We start from the raw sequence: 12,745 nt of genomic DNA, 5'->3' as shown, positions 1-12,745 counted from the left end.
GGCTTCAAACATGTTTAACCTCTTGAAACTTGATGGCCTGATTATCTCTCTTAGTGCCATTTTAAATCTATTTCACCGGCTTCATTAGGCAGTTTAATTGAACAAGAGAGATCTTAACCGAGCATTGCCACAGCTTTCCAAAGTCACATTCTGTTCGTCACTAAAGCTGCGCGACTATCATTGTCTGAGCTTTGAGAGCCCCGCAAGAAGAGAAAAAATAATAAAACACTGTCAGCCCAATCTGTCGATGCATTATGGTGCCTCCCTCTGAAATACTGTCACACACCGTGACTGCCTTTGTTTATTTTTTGATTTACTGCGGGAGGAAAGACGATTTCCTGTCCAAACTTTTGTACAAACTGACAAGATGTGACAGAAAAGTGAGTTCTGGGGGGTTTCGCGGCATATTTTAGGTTTCAGACATCACATGTTGAGAAAACCCCCCAAAATAGCTATGTAATATCTGAACATCTGATAACACCTGCAACATGTAAATTGGTAACACAGTGAAGATTTCATCTCCAGACAGAGGAGTCAATAACTAATCAGTCTTACAGCAATAGAGGGAAACTGAATCTTGTGATAATGATTGAATTCAACAATGAATAATTACCAAACAATCAAACAGGCATTGAAATGGATGATATGAATAATGAAGCCTGGCAAAAGAAAGCCTGTTTTTTTTCAGGATCCAGACCGAGATTTTCACTGGTGATACATCAAATGACATTTCAGCTGCTTCTGTCTTTTACCCATCACCTGGTTTTGTCAGATCCTTCCAGCAGCACTCACACTTTTTGACTGACACCTCAAACCCTTTCAGGCCCCAGGTCTTCACATTTGAACACCAACTTTGACAGACTTTGACTGTCCAAACACAATTTAGTCCAATAAGGGCAATAACTTTCTTTCATTCAGTACCTTATAATTTCATCACACCTGCTTCGACTGACACTTGGACTCCTTTCAGTGCTTACATTTCAAAATCCCTTCAGGTGTCAAGTCTTAATGTTTGAGAAACAACAATGAAGAAGCTTCTATTGTTCACGCAGGATTTACACCATCTGCTTTCTCGAAGTTACTGTTCAACCGGCACAGTATACCTTCTCCTTTCTCCTCTTTCAAGTGACATTTAAACTTCTTTCATTATTAGCAAGTACACCACATGTTAATTCCCCCTCTTTTTTTTTTTAACTGTTAACACTAAAGGACACAAACACATATGATCGTAAAATGAAGTTTGTAAAAGTGCTTCCTTACATTATCCAAACAACATTTGGAAAGTACTGTAAAAAAGCTCTCTGACACCATTGTACCTATGTGTTAGTAGAAGTCACATTTATAACACATTACATAAGTCACCTTGTGATACCCACTTCCTCCAAAAACCGTCTCACAAACCCTTAGGGGAGTTCCAGCTGAAGGTTTAGAAATTCAATGAAATTAGCTGCTGAATGGAGGCAGTGAATATTAAAGAAGAAAAGAAAGAAAGAAAGAAAGAAAAACTATCTGCTAAAAGCACACGTCTCTTTAGGTGTTGCCTAGGAGAGGGAGGGGACAACAGGGGGGGGGGGGGGGGGGGGGGGGGGGTGACAGATTACCAGGAGAAGTATGGTTTACACCGAACAATAACAGCTCCATCACTGAACTCAAAACAACCCTATTTTCTCTGAGTTGGGCTCGTCTGCTCAGTATTATTCATTCAAGTTGGCTTGTCCCTTCGCCTGAGGAGGGGTGACTCATCCTCACGGTCACTTAGCAACTACCAAATATTGTTTAGTTAGCGATGAAGAAATTTAAACATTCGCTCGCACTTGCTGACGTATACGCTCGCGCTTATGGTGTATAAAGCCGGTGATGGAGCATCCCCGGCTTTTATACACTGAAGTGTAGGTATGTATATATGTAACAGTGGCTGTGTGTGCACTTGCGATTTTGATTTACCTCATGCTTTGATGAAATGTGAGATAATGATCTCAAGAATAGCAAATTTGGTCAGTCTGCCTGCAGTGGAGAGGCCCAATTTAATTCTGACCTTATCCCAGAATGGAAGCATATCATACACATGGATGGACTTACACGACTGAGGGTATTAGATGATGTCCCCCCCACTGATATTTATACCCATCACCCACAGTGAGTGTCTGTTTATTAAACGTCTTCCTAGAGGTTATAAACCAAACCTCTCAGCCGTGACCCTCCAACAGAGCGACTTATCAGAAGTACACGCTGCCCTCAACCCACGAAACAAACACAGGGATAACACAATATAAATAACAATGACTCTTGTCTGCACCCGTCGCTAATCACGTCTAAATAGCAACAGTTTCTAGGACAGGGAGGGTCACCTGCTGCATGGCTGTGTGGGAGCCAGCTAGGCCTTTTAGCTGTGCATGGCCCGTCCCAGAGGAGGCTGAGGTTTACTTACCCTCTCTTGGCAGCTGCCTCCCTGCTCTGGGAATGGACGACCGATCTGGACTGTATCTGCAGTAATAATAATAATAATAGGACTGTAAATTAATGAGAGACAATGTAAAACAAGTCTAGAATACAACACTTGGAGGTGAAACACTCGTCTACAATTATCTGAATGTGAGGCGAAATGATTTTGCGTTGTTATTGAGACGATTTTTCAAACAAAGTGTCAGTTTCTGTGTTCTCACCTCTCTGGACAGTATAACTAACACAGCTCATGCTAACTAACTCCTCCCTCCTTTTTATTTAACACAAGCTGTTGAGGCTGTCAAAAATGTTAAACGCTTCACCTCCTGAATGACAGAGGAAAGTCAAAGACTTATCGGACACCAGGTGTGTAGAATAGTAAATAAAAACCTTATCTGAATTGGCAGCTTTAAAAAAAAACTTTTCACTATCGTTGGCTCCAGATTTGGCGTTAGCATTAATGTTGTTTATCAGTCACAAAACATAAAAGTTGACACATAGCCTACTAGCTAACACCTGTCTGAATCTGTGGAAAGCAACACCACCATGTTAACCACACTTGTTTTGCCTCCATTTCTATCACTTAGTTAAAGCAGAAGTAAGCGGAATATTTGTGTTAATATAAGTCTTAAATAGTTATATCTTCCGACAGCAATCACTTACATAGAGTGTTTGGTCTGAAACACGGGTCTGTCCGTCACTCTGCTCTGCTGTAAGCCGAGGAGAAAACTTTCCTTGTATCCTAGAACCTTTATCCAATGAGGAGAGAGAACGGCATAAAGGGGCGGTCCTCTCTGTGTGTGCAGCCAAGGGATGCGCGTGAATGTGGTGACGTAGGGACGAGGGGTGGGGACTGCTAACTCCATCGGCTGACAAGAAGTTAGCCAAAACGACCGGATCGCTTACTTCTGCTTTAACATGGGATCATCCCTATGTTCCCCACTTTTTCCCCAAAAGGACCCGGGGAACATGCCATTTTTGGTCCCATACCTGGAAGTGCAGTTGTGACTTTGCAGATTTTTGCTTATTTTTGAGTGAGAAGTTGAGTTGTGACTTTGAGTGAGAAGTGGAATTGTCCCATTGGTTGGGTTTAGGCAATGAAGAAAGGAGTTGGTTAAGTTAGGTCAAAAGACCAGGTAGAGGCTAGACAGGCTAGATAGATAGAGAGTCCAGATAAGTAGAGAGAGTCCATCGACCAGCAACAGCGGGGAACATGTTCCCCGGTATGTATTGCGACCGGGGAATATAGGACCCTTTTTGGGAAAAACGGGGAACATGGGACGCTTTTTCAAAAAGAGGATAGGGGAACGTAGGACCTGGGGTAGGCTACATTGGACCCAGGGAACATAGGTACGCTCCCGTTAATATGCTAACAGCTAGCCCTGACAAAGCGGGATTTTCTTGTAATTTTCTTATGAGTCCATGTAGAGTCCAGTTAGAGCTCCTCAGAGGGTAAATATAAGGTGTGTTTTTTTGTGTGTGTGTTTTTTACAACAAAGCTCAAATGAATAAACTGCATGGGATTTAGTCAATTAAAAGACTTTTAATTCTGTGACCTTTTCCCATAAATCCAGCTGGGACACAATCTGTCTACCTGTGGGTTTTTAGACTAAATCCATCACTCTAACTGTATTCAGCTGCTGTATGGAAACTCATTTGCATTCAGTGTGGAGTCTCTGCCTTTATCAACATTGTCATGATAACATCAGACAGATATTGTTACAGCTGCTTTTCATACACCGGACCAATATGACAGGTAGTTACATAAGTGAAGACGGTGTGAAAATAAACCTGTCATGTCATGCCCAAATCACAATGACATATACTGAAGGTTTTTTCATATATTAAATTTCAGGATCTTGCATTTACATTTTCATGCAAACAGTACAAACGTAAACGTGAAATGCAAACGAAGCGGTGAAATAGGCTACACACTGGCACCAGACAGTAGCTGACTACAAAACACAGTGTCAAGCTGCTTTTCATATCTTTGACTATTATAGATAAAATCATAATTATTTACACAGATTACTATAAATAACGTTGCTGTTTTAGGTTTTTCGTCAATGGTATTTTCTAATAATTAAGTTTTGTATCATTGCAATTGTGTTTTATTATATTCTTATTCATAATCTGTTTATATAGCGCCTTTATCAAGCCAAATCTCTGAGGGAGACTAATAAGAAACTTGACTTGAAATCTGTTCTACATTGTAAATAACATAATATAAACCATCCATGAATTTTTTATAGCCTATTCTCTGGTTAATCTGGATTGAAGTTGATATGAGGGAGTTTTGGTCCAACTATGTCTCCATGGTTGATAGTGATCCGTCTCGTTTTTGCTTATGAGAACTTAACCTTTTTAATAGATCATAACTTAAATGGTGTTTAATGTTATAAACTGTGTGTTGTCTGTGTCCTGTGAAAACCACAGACGTTACCAAAACATCTGCTTTTTCACGAGATAACAACTCTGTTTTCCTGTTTTCTGTTCTGCGTCAATGTATTTTTCATCAGAATCACCAAATATAGCGATGTGCGGTTGCTTAATTCATATGTAAACATACCGTGAGCCATTCACTGTTCTTTTTGCTGTAACAAACATTGGTAATAGTTGCTTATTTCTGTTTTTCTGCCATTGTGAACCATCATCGCTAATTTCTTTTTTTTAAGAAGATGACCCATCAGTTTTTGTTCACTTATTTTCCCTCCCTTTATCAGAGTCTCCTTGGAAAACTAATGATGTCCATTCATGCTTCTCCTCCCTGTTCACAGACTGACAAAGTGGCAAAGTGGAAGCCTTCAATGCAGGAAAGCTGATGAGTATGCAAATGACTGGAGACAAAGGAGAGAAATGAAAGCAGGGAGGCAGTAGTGGAGAGTGATATGTGTCATTTGGTGATGTCATGCATCCAAGCGTCCAGGGTAACAGCGGCGGAGGTAACAGCCTGAGTCAGAGGATGACATCAACGCCACAAGCTGTCAGACAGGTTGTGAAAGGGCTTAGTCCCACGCTCCCATTGTTCTCTGGTTAATGCTGTTATTCAGCCTGCCACCGGCCTTACCATTTGTTAATCTGACCTAACACACAGTTCGACACAGGACAAAGACACACAAACAGCAAATTTAAAGGCCAGCGCAGAAAAAACGGCCAGCGGTGTAATGTCAGCCTGTAATACACCATCACAGCTTTTTTTGAATACAAAAGAAAAAAGGACACAGTTTTGAGTGAGGTCAGGCAATAAAAATTTACGAGCAGACAGATTCAACAGAGGTTACAAAGCTGGGATTGTTTAGCTGTTTGGCTTCATCTGGACTGATGTTGACACTGAAGTGCACAAAAACATACTGATTTATTGGCGGTTATTGAATTTTTCTCTTATTTTAAACAGAAGAAACACACTATATTGATTCTTCTTACAAGTATTGCTTTGTAAAGCCTGATATATCGTATTCCTCTGTGACGTTATTTTCAAAAATCATTTAAAACAAAACACATTTGCTTGGTGACATTTTTATCACTCCCATCAATGTGGCGACTGAAGTGAAGTCTCACATACACCCCCATAAATACTTAGAAACTCATCAAACTTTCTGGCTAAAAAGAGTCTCCCACAAAGTCATTATTAACTCCAGTTTGAGTAATGTTTTAGTAATTACACTCCTCCAGTTGAAGAAGGAAATTACTCGATTCGTGCCTTATATTATTACTTTTTTTCTGAGAAAAATACCGGGCTTAGTCAGGGAGCATAGACAGACCGGTGAACTTATGGTTTGTTTGGTGTTTTCATTTGTCTGACAGTAAGAAACATACAGAATATCACAAAACATATTCTTTAAGATTAGGACAGATTTCTTCCTTCCACTGTGAATGAAACCACTTTATTTGAAAAGAAAAGAAACATTTCCATTGCACAAGTGTCAGTCAAATCACACTGACTGTCAACCTGAGCAACAGATGTGACAATAAAACTACATTACATCTATAGACGTAGATGTGAAGTCGCCATTTCTCTTAATGATGCTCTCAAGTTGTTCAACACAGAAACACAATCATCTCATTCATGATGCAGCAATATAGGCCACCGCTTTTAATTAATTCAACCATTTTTCTTTGAAATTCAGTCTTTTGTTTTTGGTTTTCAGATTTATTCGCCTCAACATCCACCGCAGTTTAACATGCTAATGCTAACATTCGCTAATTACCTCTGAACACATCGTACAGCTGATGTTGATGGGAACGTGATAAATAGGAAGATGCTTTATTGTCATTGCACATCTCTAATACAACAAGACTTTCTTTGAGAGCAGTCCTTATTATATCAGCATGAATTATAACAGGACTAAACAAGTAAAAGGAATAAGCATGGATAAAAGGTCAGAGTGACCATCAAATACACAGTGCACTGTAAGTTTCAATATAATTTCATAGCGATCTGAATTTTGTTGGTATCTTGAACATCTGTTGTCGATGGGTGAAAGCCCTGGATGACAAATAGCAAATCAACTTTAATCCATTACTCCCACAGTTGGCTTGTAAAGGGTTAAAAAGCTTGTTTTTCCCCCCCCCCACTAATGCATTTAATAACCTGTCCTATTAGGCATGAAAAAATCCAAATGACACATTCAGTAGTGATGTCAAAGTTACATAATATGGAAACGTTCAGCTGCATTATCTCCACTAACGTCCGTCCAGATACAGAAGGGGTGAGAGGAAGTTGTGATTGAGAGACAGATGAGTGAAGGCGGAAATACAGAGGCAGATAGACAGACAGACAAGCAGGCAGGCAGGCAGGCAGACCACGCTCTCCACCTCCCACATTCATTCAAAATGCAATACCATTTTTCCAACTACACAATCACCCACTATCTGCAGCCTCTGTGCTCTGACAAACTGGGCTTCTTTGGGTCAGGTCAGGCTCATTGTTTGTTCATTGCTCCACTGTAGGTAGACGGAGTTACAGATCAGAAGGGGCACGGTGAGTCAGTGGGCTTACATATGCTCGCATGAGTCAGTGTGGCGCACTTAGTCAACTTGGTCAGCTTCAGGAAAACCATTTCAAAGAATCATTCGACCTACCGAGAATTCAACCTGTAGAGTTACAGAGAATTTCACCTTTGTAACAAAAAAAAAAAAAAAAACACACACACACCTCATCTCATCTGCAGCCTGCAGGTTTGATAAGTGTGTGGGGTGTGTCTGTGTGGATGATATCACCGCTCAAGTAGTGTAAATATCCATTATGCTTTTATTCGTTTTTGGAAGAGAAGAGAAAAAAAAAGCAGAAGTAGATTGGGAAGTGAGACTCTAAGATTACATGTTTACTGAAAGCGGGAGGCATTGTCCTCCCCTCTATAGTCATAACATTCAGCAGCAGGGCAAGAAAGGGGCATAAATTAAGAGCTTACATCATGTGAATCCACACAAAAGGTGCCCACATGTTGAATAAAAGCTAATTTGATCTTCCAGATGCTCTATTCACACACTCGGGCCTTTCAACATAACCGTTTCAAATAAGAAACCTTTTAAGGCCGAGGGGTGCAGATAGGACTTCAAAACAAGAGTGAGGAAAGAGCATTAGAGACTCATTACGTCAGATACAAGCAGCGTGGTGCAGGTAGCCAGAGTGCCCCCTGCAGGAGAGGGCTATAATAACTCAGAGGGCAGACAAACCTTATTTAGAGTGTATAAGAATATATAGTATTCAGAATATGTTAGACAATGGATAGAGGAGAAGTCATATTATTTGATTATCACTTTAAAAGCACAGCAACAAATATAACTTTTTTCACAGCAGCTGATTGGTGGAGACGGCCAGAGAAAGCTCCTATAGAGATGATCATTTCAAGTCATTTTAATATATAATACAGAAGATATGTGTCTGACTGGAAACATACATTTGACACTGACCTCTTAATGTCCAATACTTTCACATTTACATAGGCTATGTAGATAAATAGACAATAATGGAAATCAAGTGCAATTTCAAATGCATTTACAACTATAACAGGCACTGTAACTGTCACTCAACAGCCTCGGCCATAAATTCAATAAATTCAGTGTTTCTATGATATGTAAGTTTGACACCATGTGTTATTCACTGCAGGTGAACTGCAGACATCACTTTTCCTGGTCACAGCTGCCATGGTAACACAATCTGAGTTGAACTATGGTAGCCAACCCCCCCCCCCCAAAAAAAAGAAAATATATATATACTCAAATAATCATAATCAACCATGAGTAGGCTACCTGAACTTATCACTTAAATTAAAAATGCAGCACATAAGATCTGTTCTGATAATGGAGATAGATGCAAATTTCCAATGATTTTTAGTGCCCCGACCTTTTTGGAAGGAAATTGCTTGAGTTACCCCTGAGGTGGGTTTAGTTTAGTGGCAACCCCCCTGGACGCTTCCATCACCTGGTGCCACAACCACCAGCAGCAGGGCGGCAGAAGCTCGGTCACCGTGAGTATGAATCTAAAAGTTGGTTTGTCACTTGTCTTTGTTAAAATATTCACTTCTAGATACAATATTTCATTCTGAGTCACACCACCCAAGATACTGTCATAAAAAAAGAAAAAAAGAAAGAAAGAGAGGAAACTGCCTCCCAAAGGTATCATCTGTAGATTGTGTCACAGCTGTCTTGCTTGTCTTAATAATTGATGTCTGCCTGGGATCCTGTTGTGCCTCTATTTTTTTTCAGATCATATCACTTTTTTATTTTTTTATTTTTTTTGCTTGTTTACTTGTTTGTTTGTTTTATTTCAGTCCCTGCCTGTGCTCCAGTTGGCCAGCCTCTGCAGAGCTTGAAGGAAAGTCACAGCGTCCGGATCGGATCGCCACTTGTCACACTCAGGCACGCAAGAAATTAAACCTCCATAGCCTCAGGTGAACGCTCTGCTGGTCAAGGTGCTTTGCATCTCAGAGTCATTACATTGCTGTTCTGCACTGCTTGTCTCCTGTTCAGAGGGGTTTTAGAGGGTGGAGGGGGGGTAGGAGGTGGTGGTGGGGAGGGTGGTCCATCAGCCACATGCATGGGCAACACTTGAGGGAACAAGTCCTGTGTAATTATCCGTTCTCTGTAATTGTCCGGTCTCCTGCTGATCACATGAGATCCCCATGTAAATATATGTAGAGGGATTTTTAAGCCGTTTATTTCCGAGGCCAAAGATTTCATTCCAGCCGGGATAAGTAGAGCAATCTTAGAAGTCAAGAGGATCAGTTTGTGTTCACCAGCCTGATCTCTTCTCACAGTCGGTGCACAGCAGCAGAGAAAGAGAAAGCTCCTGGTCCTGGCACATACACAGAGCCGAGCGCCGTCTCCCCCAGAAATCAGCTCACAGTCTTTATTCTCCTAATACATTATTGAAAGCTATTTTTGCAGCTGCACTCTGAGAACAAAGGTATTGCAGTTGTCACTTTCAACTTCACAGACAGAATGGGGAGGATATTTTGGGAATATCTTTTTTTTTTTTTTTTTTGCTGTTTTTTCTTTTTTTCTTTCCTCCTCTCCCTGAAGACTCCCCCCCCCCCCCCCCCCCCCCCCCCCAAGCAATTTTTTTTTGTCTTAGCATCTGCCAGTATCATAAGTGTGTCGAAAGCCTTTTGTTATCAAAAAAAAGGGGGTGGTGGGGGGCGTCATAGGTTTGGGATATACCCCCATTATACACTGGCGATTCTGCACCGAGAGCGAATGTAATTATGATAAGAGTTAAAGCTGACTTCTGCAGGATTTCCATTCATGAGTTTGATTTTTATTTCCCTTTCATTTCCCCTCAGTTTGATCTTCAGTGGTGTTTTGAAGACGGTTCTGTCTCCAGCCTCATGTTTTTCTGTTTTATCTCCCTCCCTTGCTTGTAGCATGCAGCACTGGCAAACACATCAGTATGTTAAGTCCAAATTGCATGGCTGAATTATCACGCTCTCTCCCCTCTGTCTTCCTCTCTCAGTCTCTCTGTCTTTTTTTTTTTTCCTCTCCCCACACTCTCAAACCATACCAGACTTCAAATGTCTTGCAGAGTTACTGAGATGTTACACTGTCACTATGCGAGTCTGGATTTTAGGTTACAAATCCTCAGAGCCCTGCAGACCAACCAAGCGAGACCCTGAGTCACCAACTGCAGTGTGTGTCTGTGAGTGTGTGTTTTCCGTGTTCAGAGGGGGAGGGAGAGGAACTGTACAAGAAGAGAAAACTCAATTAATGTCAACCTCACACAGCAGAAAAAGAAAAAAAAAACGCAACATCCAGGGCCTTTCTCAACTCTAGGCATAAAATTAAAACACCTCTTTTTTCCCCCCGCGCCATGGCAGCAAATAGATTCAGTTTGCAACCTGTGCTGATGATTAATTACACAAACAATTATAATGGCTGTCAGCTCACAGTGGGGTTAGGCCAAAAGACGTCAGTAAATTTCTCCCAGAGCTCCTGGAGGTTTTTAAAGCGCCTGGTAGAGTCGTCAGATGAGCCTGCAGAGACTCTTTTTTTGTTTTTTTTTCTTTCACATGATAGATTTTACAGTACGTCCCAACAACCTTGGCGTGCACTCCCAGATGCTCATACATCACCGCTCCTCACCCAGACTGTGCACCGACCGACCGAGCTGGTGGAACCAGTGGAGCTGCTCGGAGGCCAGTAATACCAGCGGATGTGCTCAGCAGCTGGCGAATGAGTAACACAGTCTCCACCTGCCATTATTCTCCCTCGTAAACATGGCACAGTGTGTTGTTAGTCCGCAGGAGGAGCACAGCACAGGTTACACCTAATGAGCATTTTGTGACACTGAGCCGTCTCAATTAGAGGATATTTCTGTCCCACACTAGTGATAACACTAGTTGAGACTTGACGAAAGACATTTGGGGAGGGACGCTTATTATTTTTCTTGCTGAGAGTTAGATAAGAAGGTCGACGCCACACTTTGCGTTGAAAAACAAAGAGACATTTAATCTCACGCTCAGACAGAAAGACGTTGTGTATTTTCTAAAATCTCCAACTATACGGTGTCATTCAAAAGTTTGGGCACCCCTGGTCAAAAAGTCTGTTAGTGTGAACAGTTTAGCAAGTGGAAGATGAAATGATCTCCAATAGGGATAAAGTTACAGATGACACATTCCCTTTACATTTTAAACAATAAATACATATTTTATTTTCATCTTTTACATTTTCAAAATGACAGAAAAGGAAAATGTTTGGTCACCCTGCATAATTAGCCCCCCATCACAGTGTGTAAATACTAAATATCTTGTCTGATGCCTTGGTCAAAGTTATCTGAGAGCTCAAGTCTCCTGGGTTTCCCATTCGTCTGCAGGATGCTGCTTTGTTTCCCCTTTTCACTCTAAAACTGTACAAAACCAAAATAATACACGGATATTCCTTAAAATATTGCAAAAGAGTGTTTCATGTTTAACTTTATGCCTTTTGGAGATCATTTAATCTTCCACTTGCTTAACTGTTCACACATTAACAGAAATTTTGCCTAGGGGTGCCCAAACTTTTGCATAATGCCACTGTAAAAGAAAATAACAAAATTATGTTTAATGGGGAATAAAACATCGATTCAAAGTGATATAAGCAAATACTTTAAACTTGTCAGTTCTAAGTCACACCTTTACTGTAATTGCTAGTGCCCTTTGGGGGACAATGGCAACACATAGTTTCTATATCCATATTATTCTGATGTCCAGCATCGGTGAGGTGGTAAAACAGGCTGAATACGATCGTCCTCACCGGCTCTTTACCAGCTGGGCTGAACATTGGCACTTACAACGTAATAAACTGAACACACTGCTTTATCTCCTCAGGTACCTTTACACACTTAAGGCACAGAGATGCATTCACTTCATCTCGGTGTATTCAGTTCATATACTGAACTATGATGTGCAGGTTAAATGAATCTTTATGTCTATATAATAGAATCTGTTACTGTCTCAGAAGAGGTTGAAGGCCACCGTTGTGATGTAGATGGCAGGCAGTAAAGATGTTGAATGTTTATGACCTTGACTATACTTTCTAATATTATACCATATATTTCTTTATATTGATATTACTTTTTAAAATCACATGTATAGTCATTTAAATCTGTATTTCTCAGTGTTTTGATCCAGCACATGGACACTGCAGGGAAAAAACCAGACTGTTGTGGCACCGGCGAGGACACGTTGTTCCAGCTCCTGCTGCTGGTTCAGGAGGTAACAATGAGCCGATGGTTGTTATTACAGGGATATTTTTGATGTTGATGTTGTTGTTGTTATGTGCAGCCCCTGACGATCCTTTATAGGCGATTACATCTTCCTCTAAGGTC

General features: G+C 40.8%; 1 protein-coding gene across 1 annotated transcript in view; it reads right to left on the bottom strand.

The window, feature by feature from the left end:
- dusp10 (dual specificity phosphatase 10) overlaps positions 1-12,745 on the bottom strand; it is a 170,852-nt gene that overhangs the window by 31,697 nt on the left and 126,410 nt on the right. The gene's annotated exons all lie outside the window — the stretch shown is intronic.

This window comes from Trachurus trachurus (genome assembly GCF_905171665.1).
Source record: "Trachurus trachurus genome assembly, chromosome: 24".
Classification (NCBI taxonomy): domain Eukaryota; kingdom Metazoa; phylum Chordata; class Actinopteri; order Carangiformes; family Carangidae; genus Trachurus; species Trachurus trachurus.
This window is presented reverse-complemented; position numbering and strand designations above follow the sequence as displayed.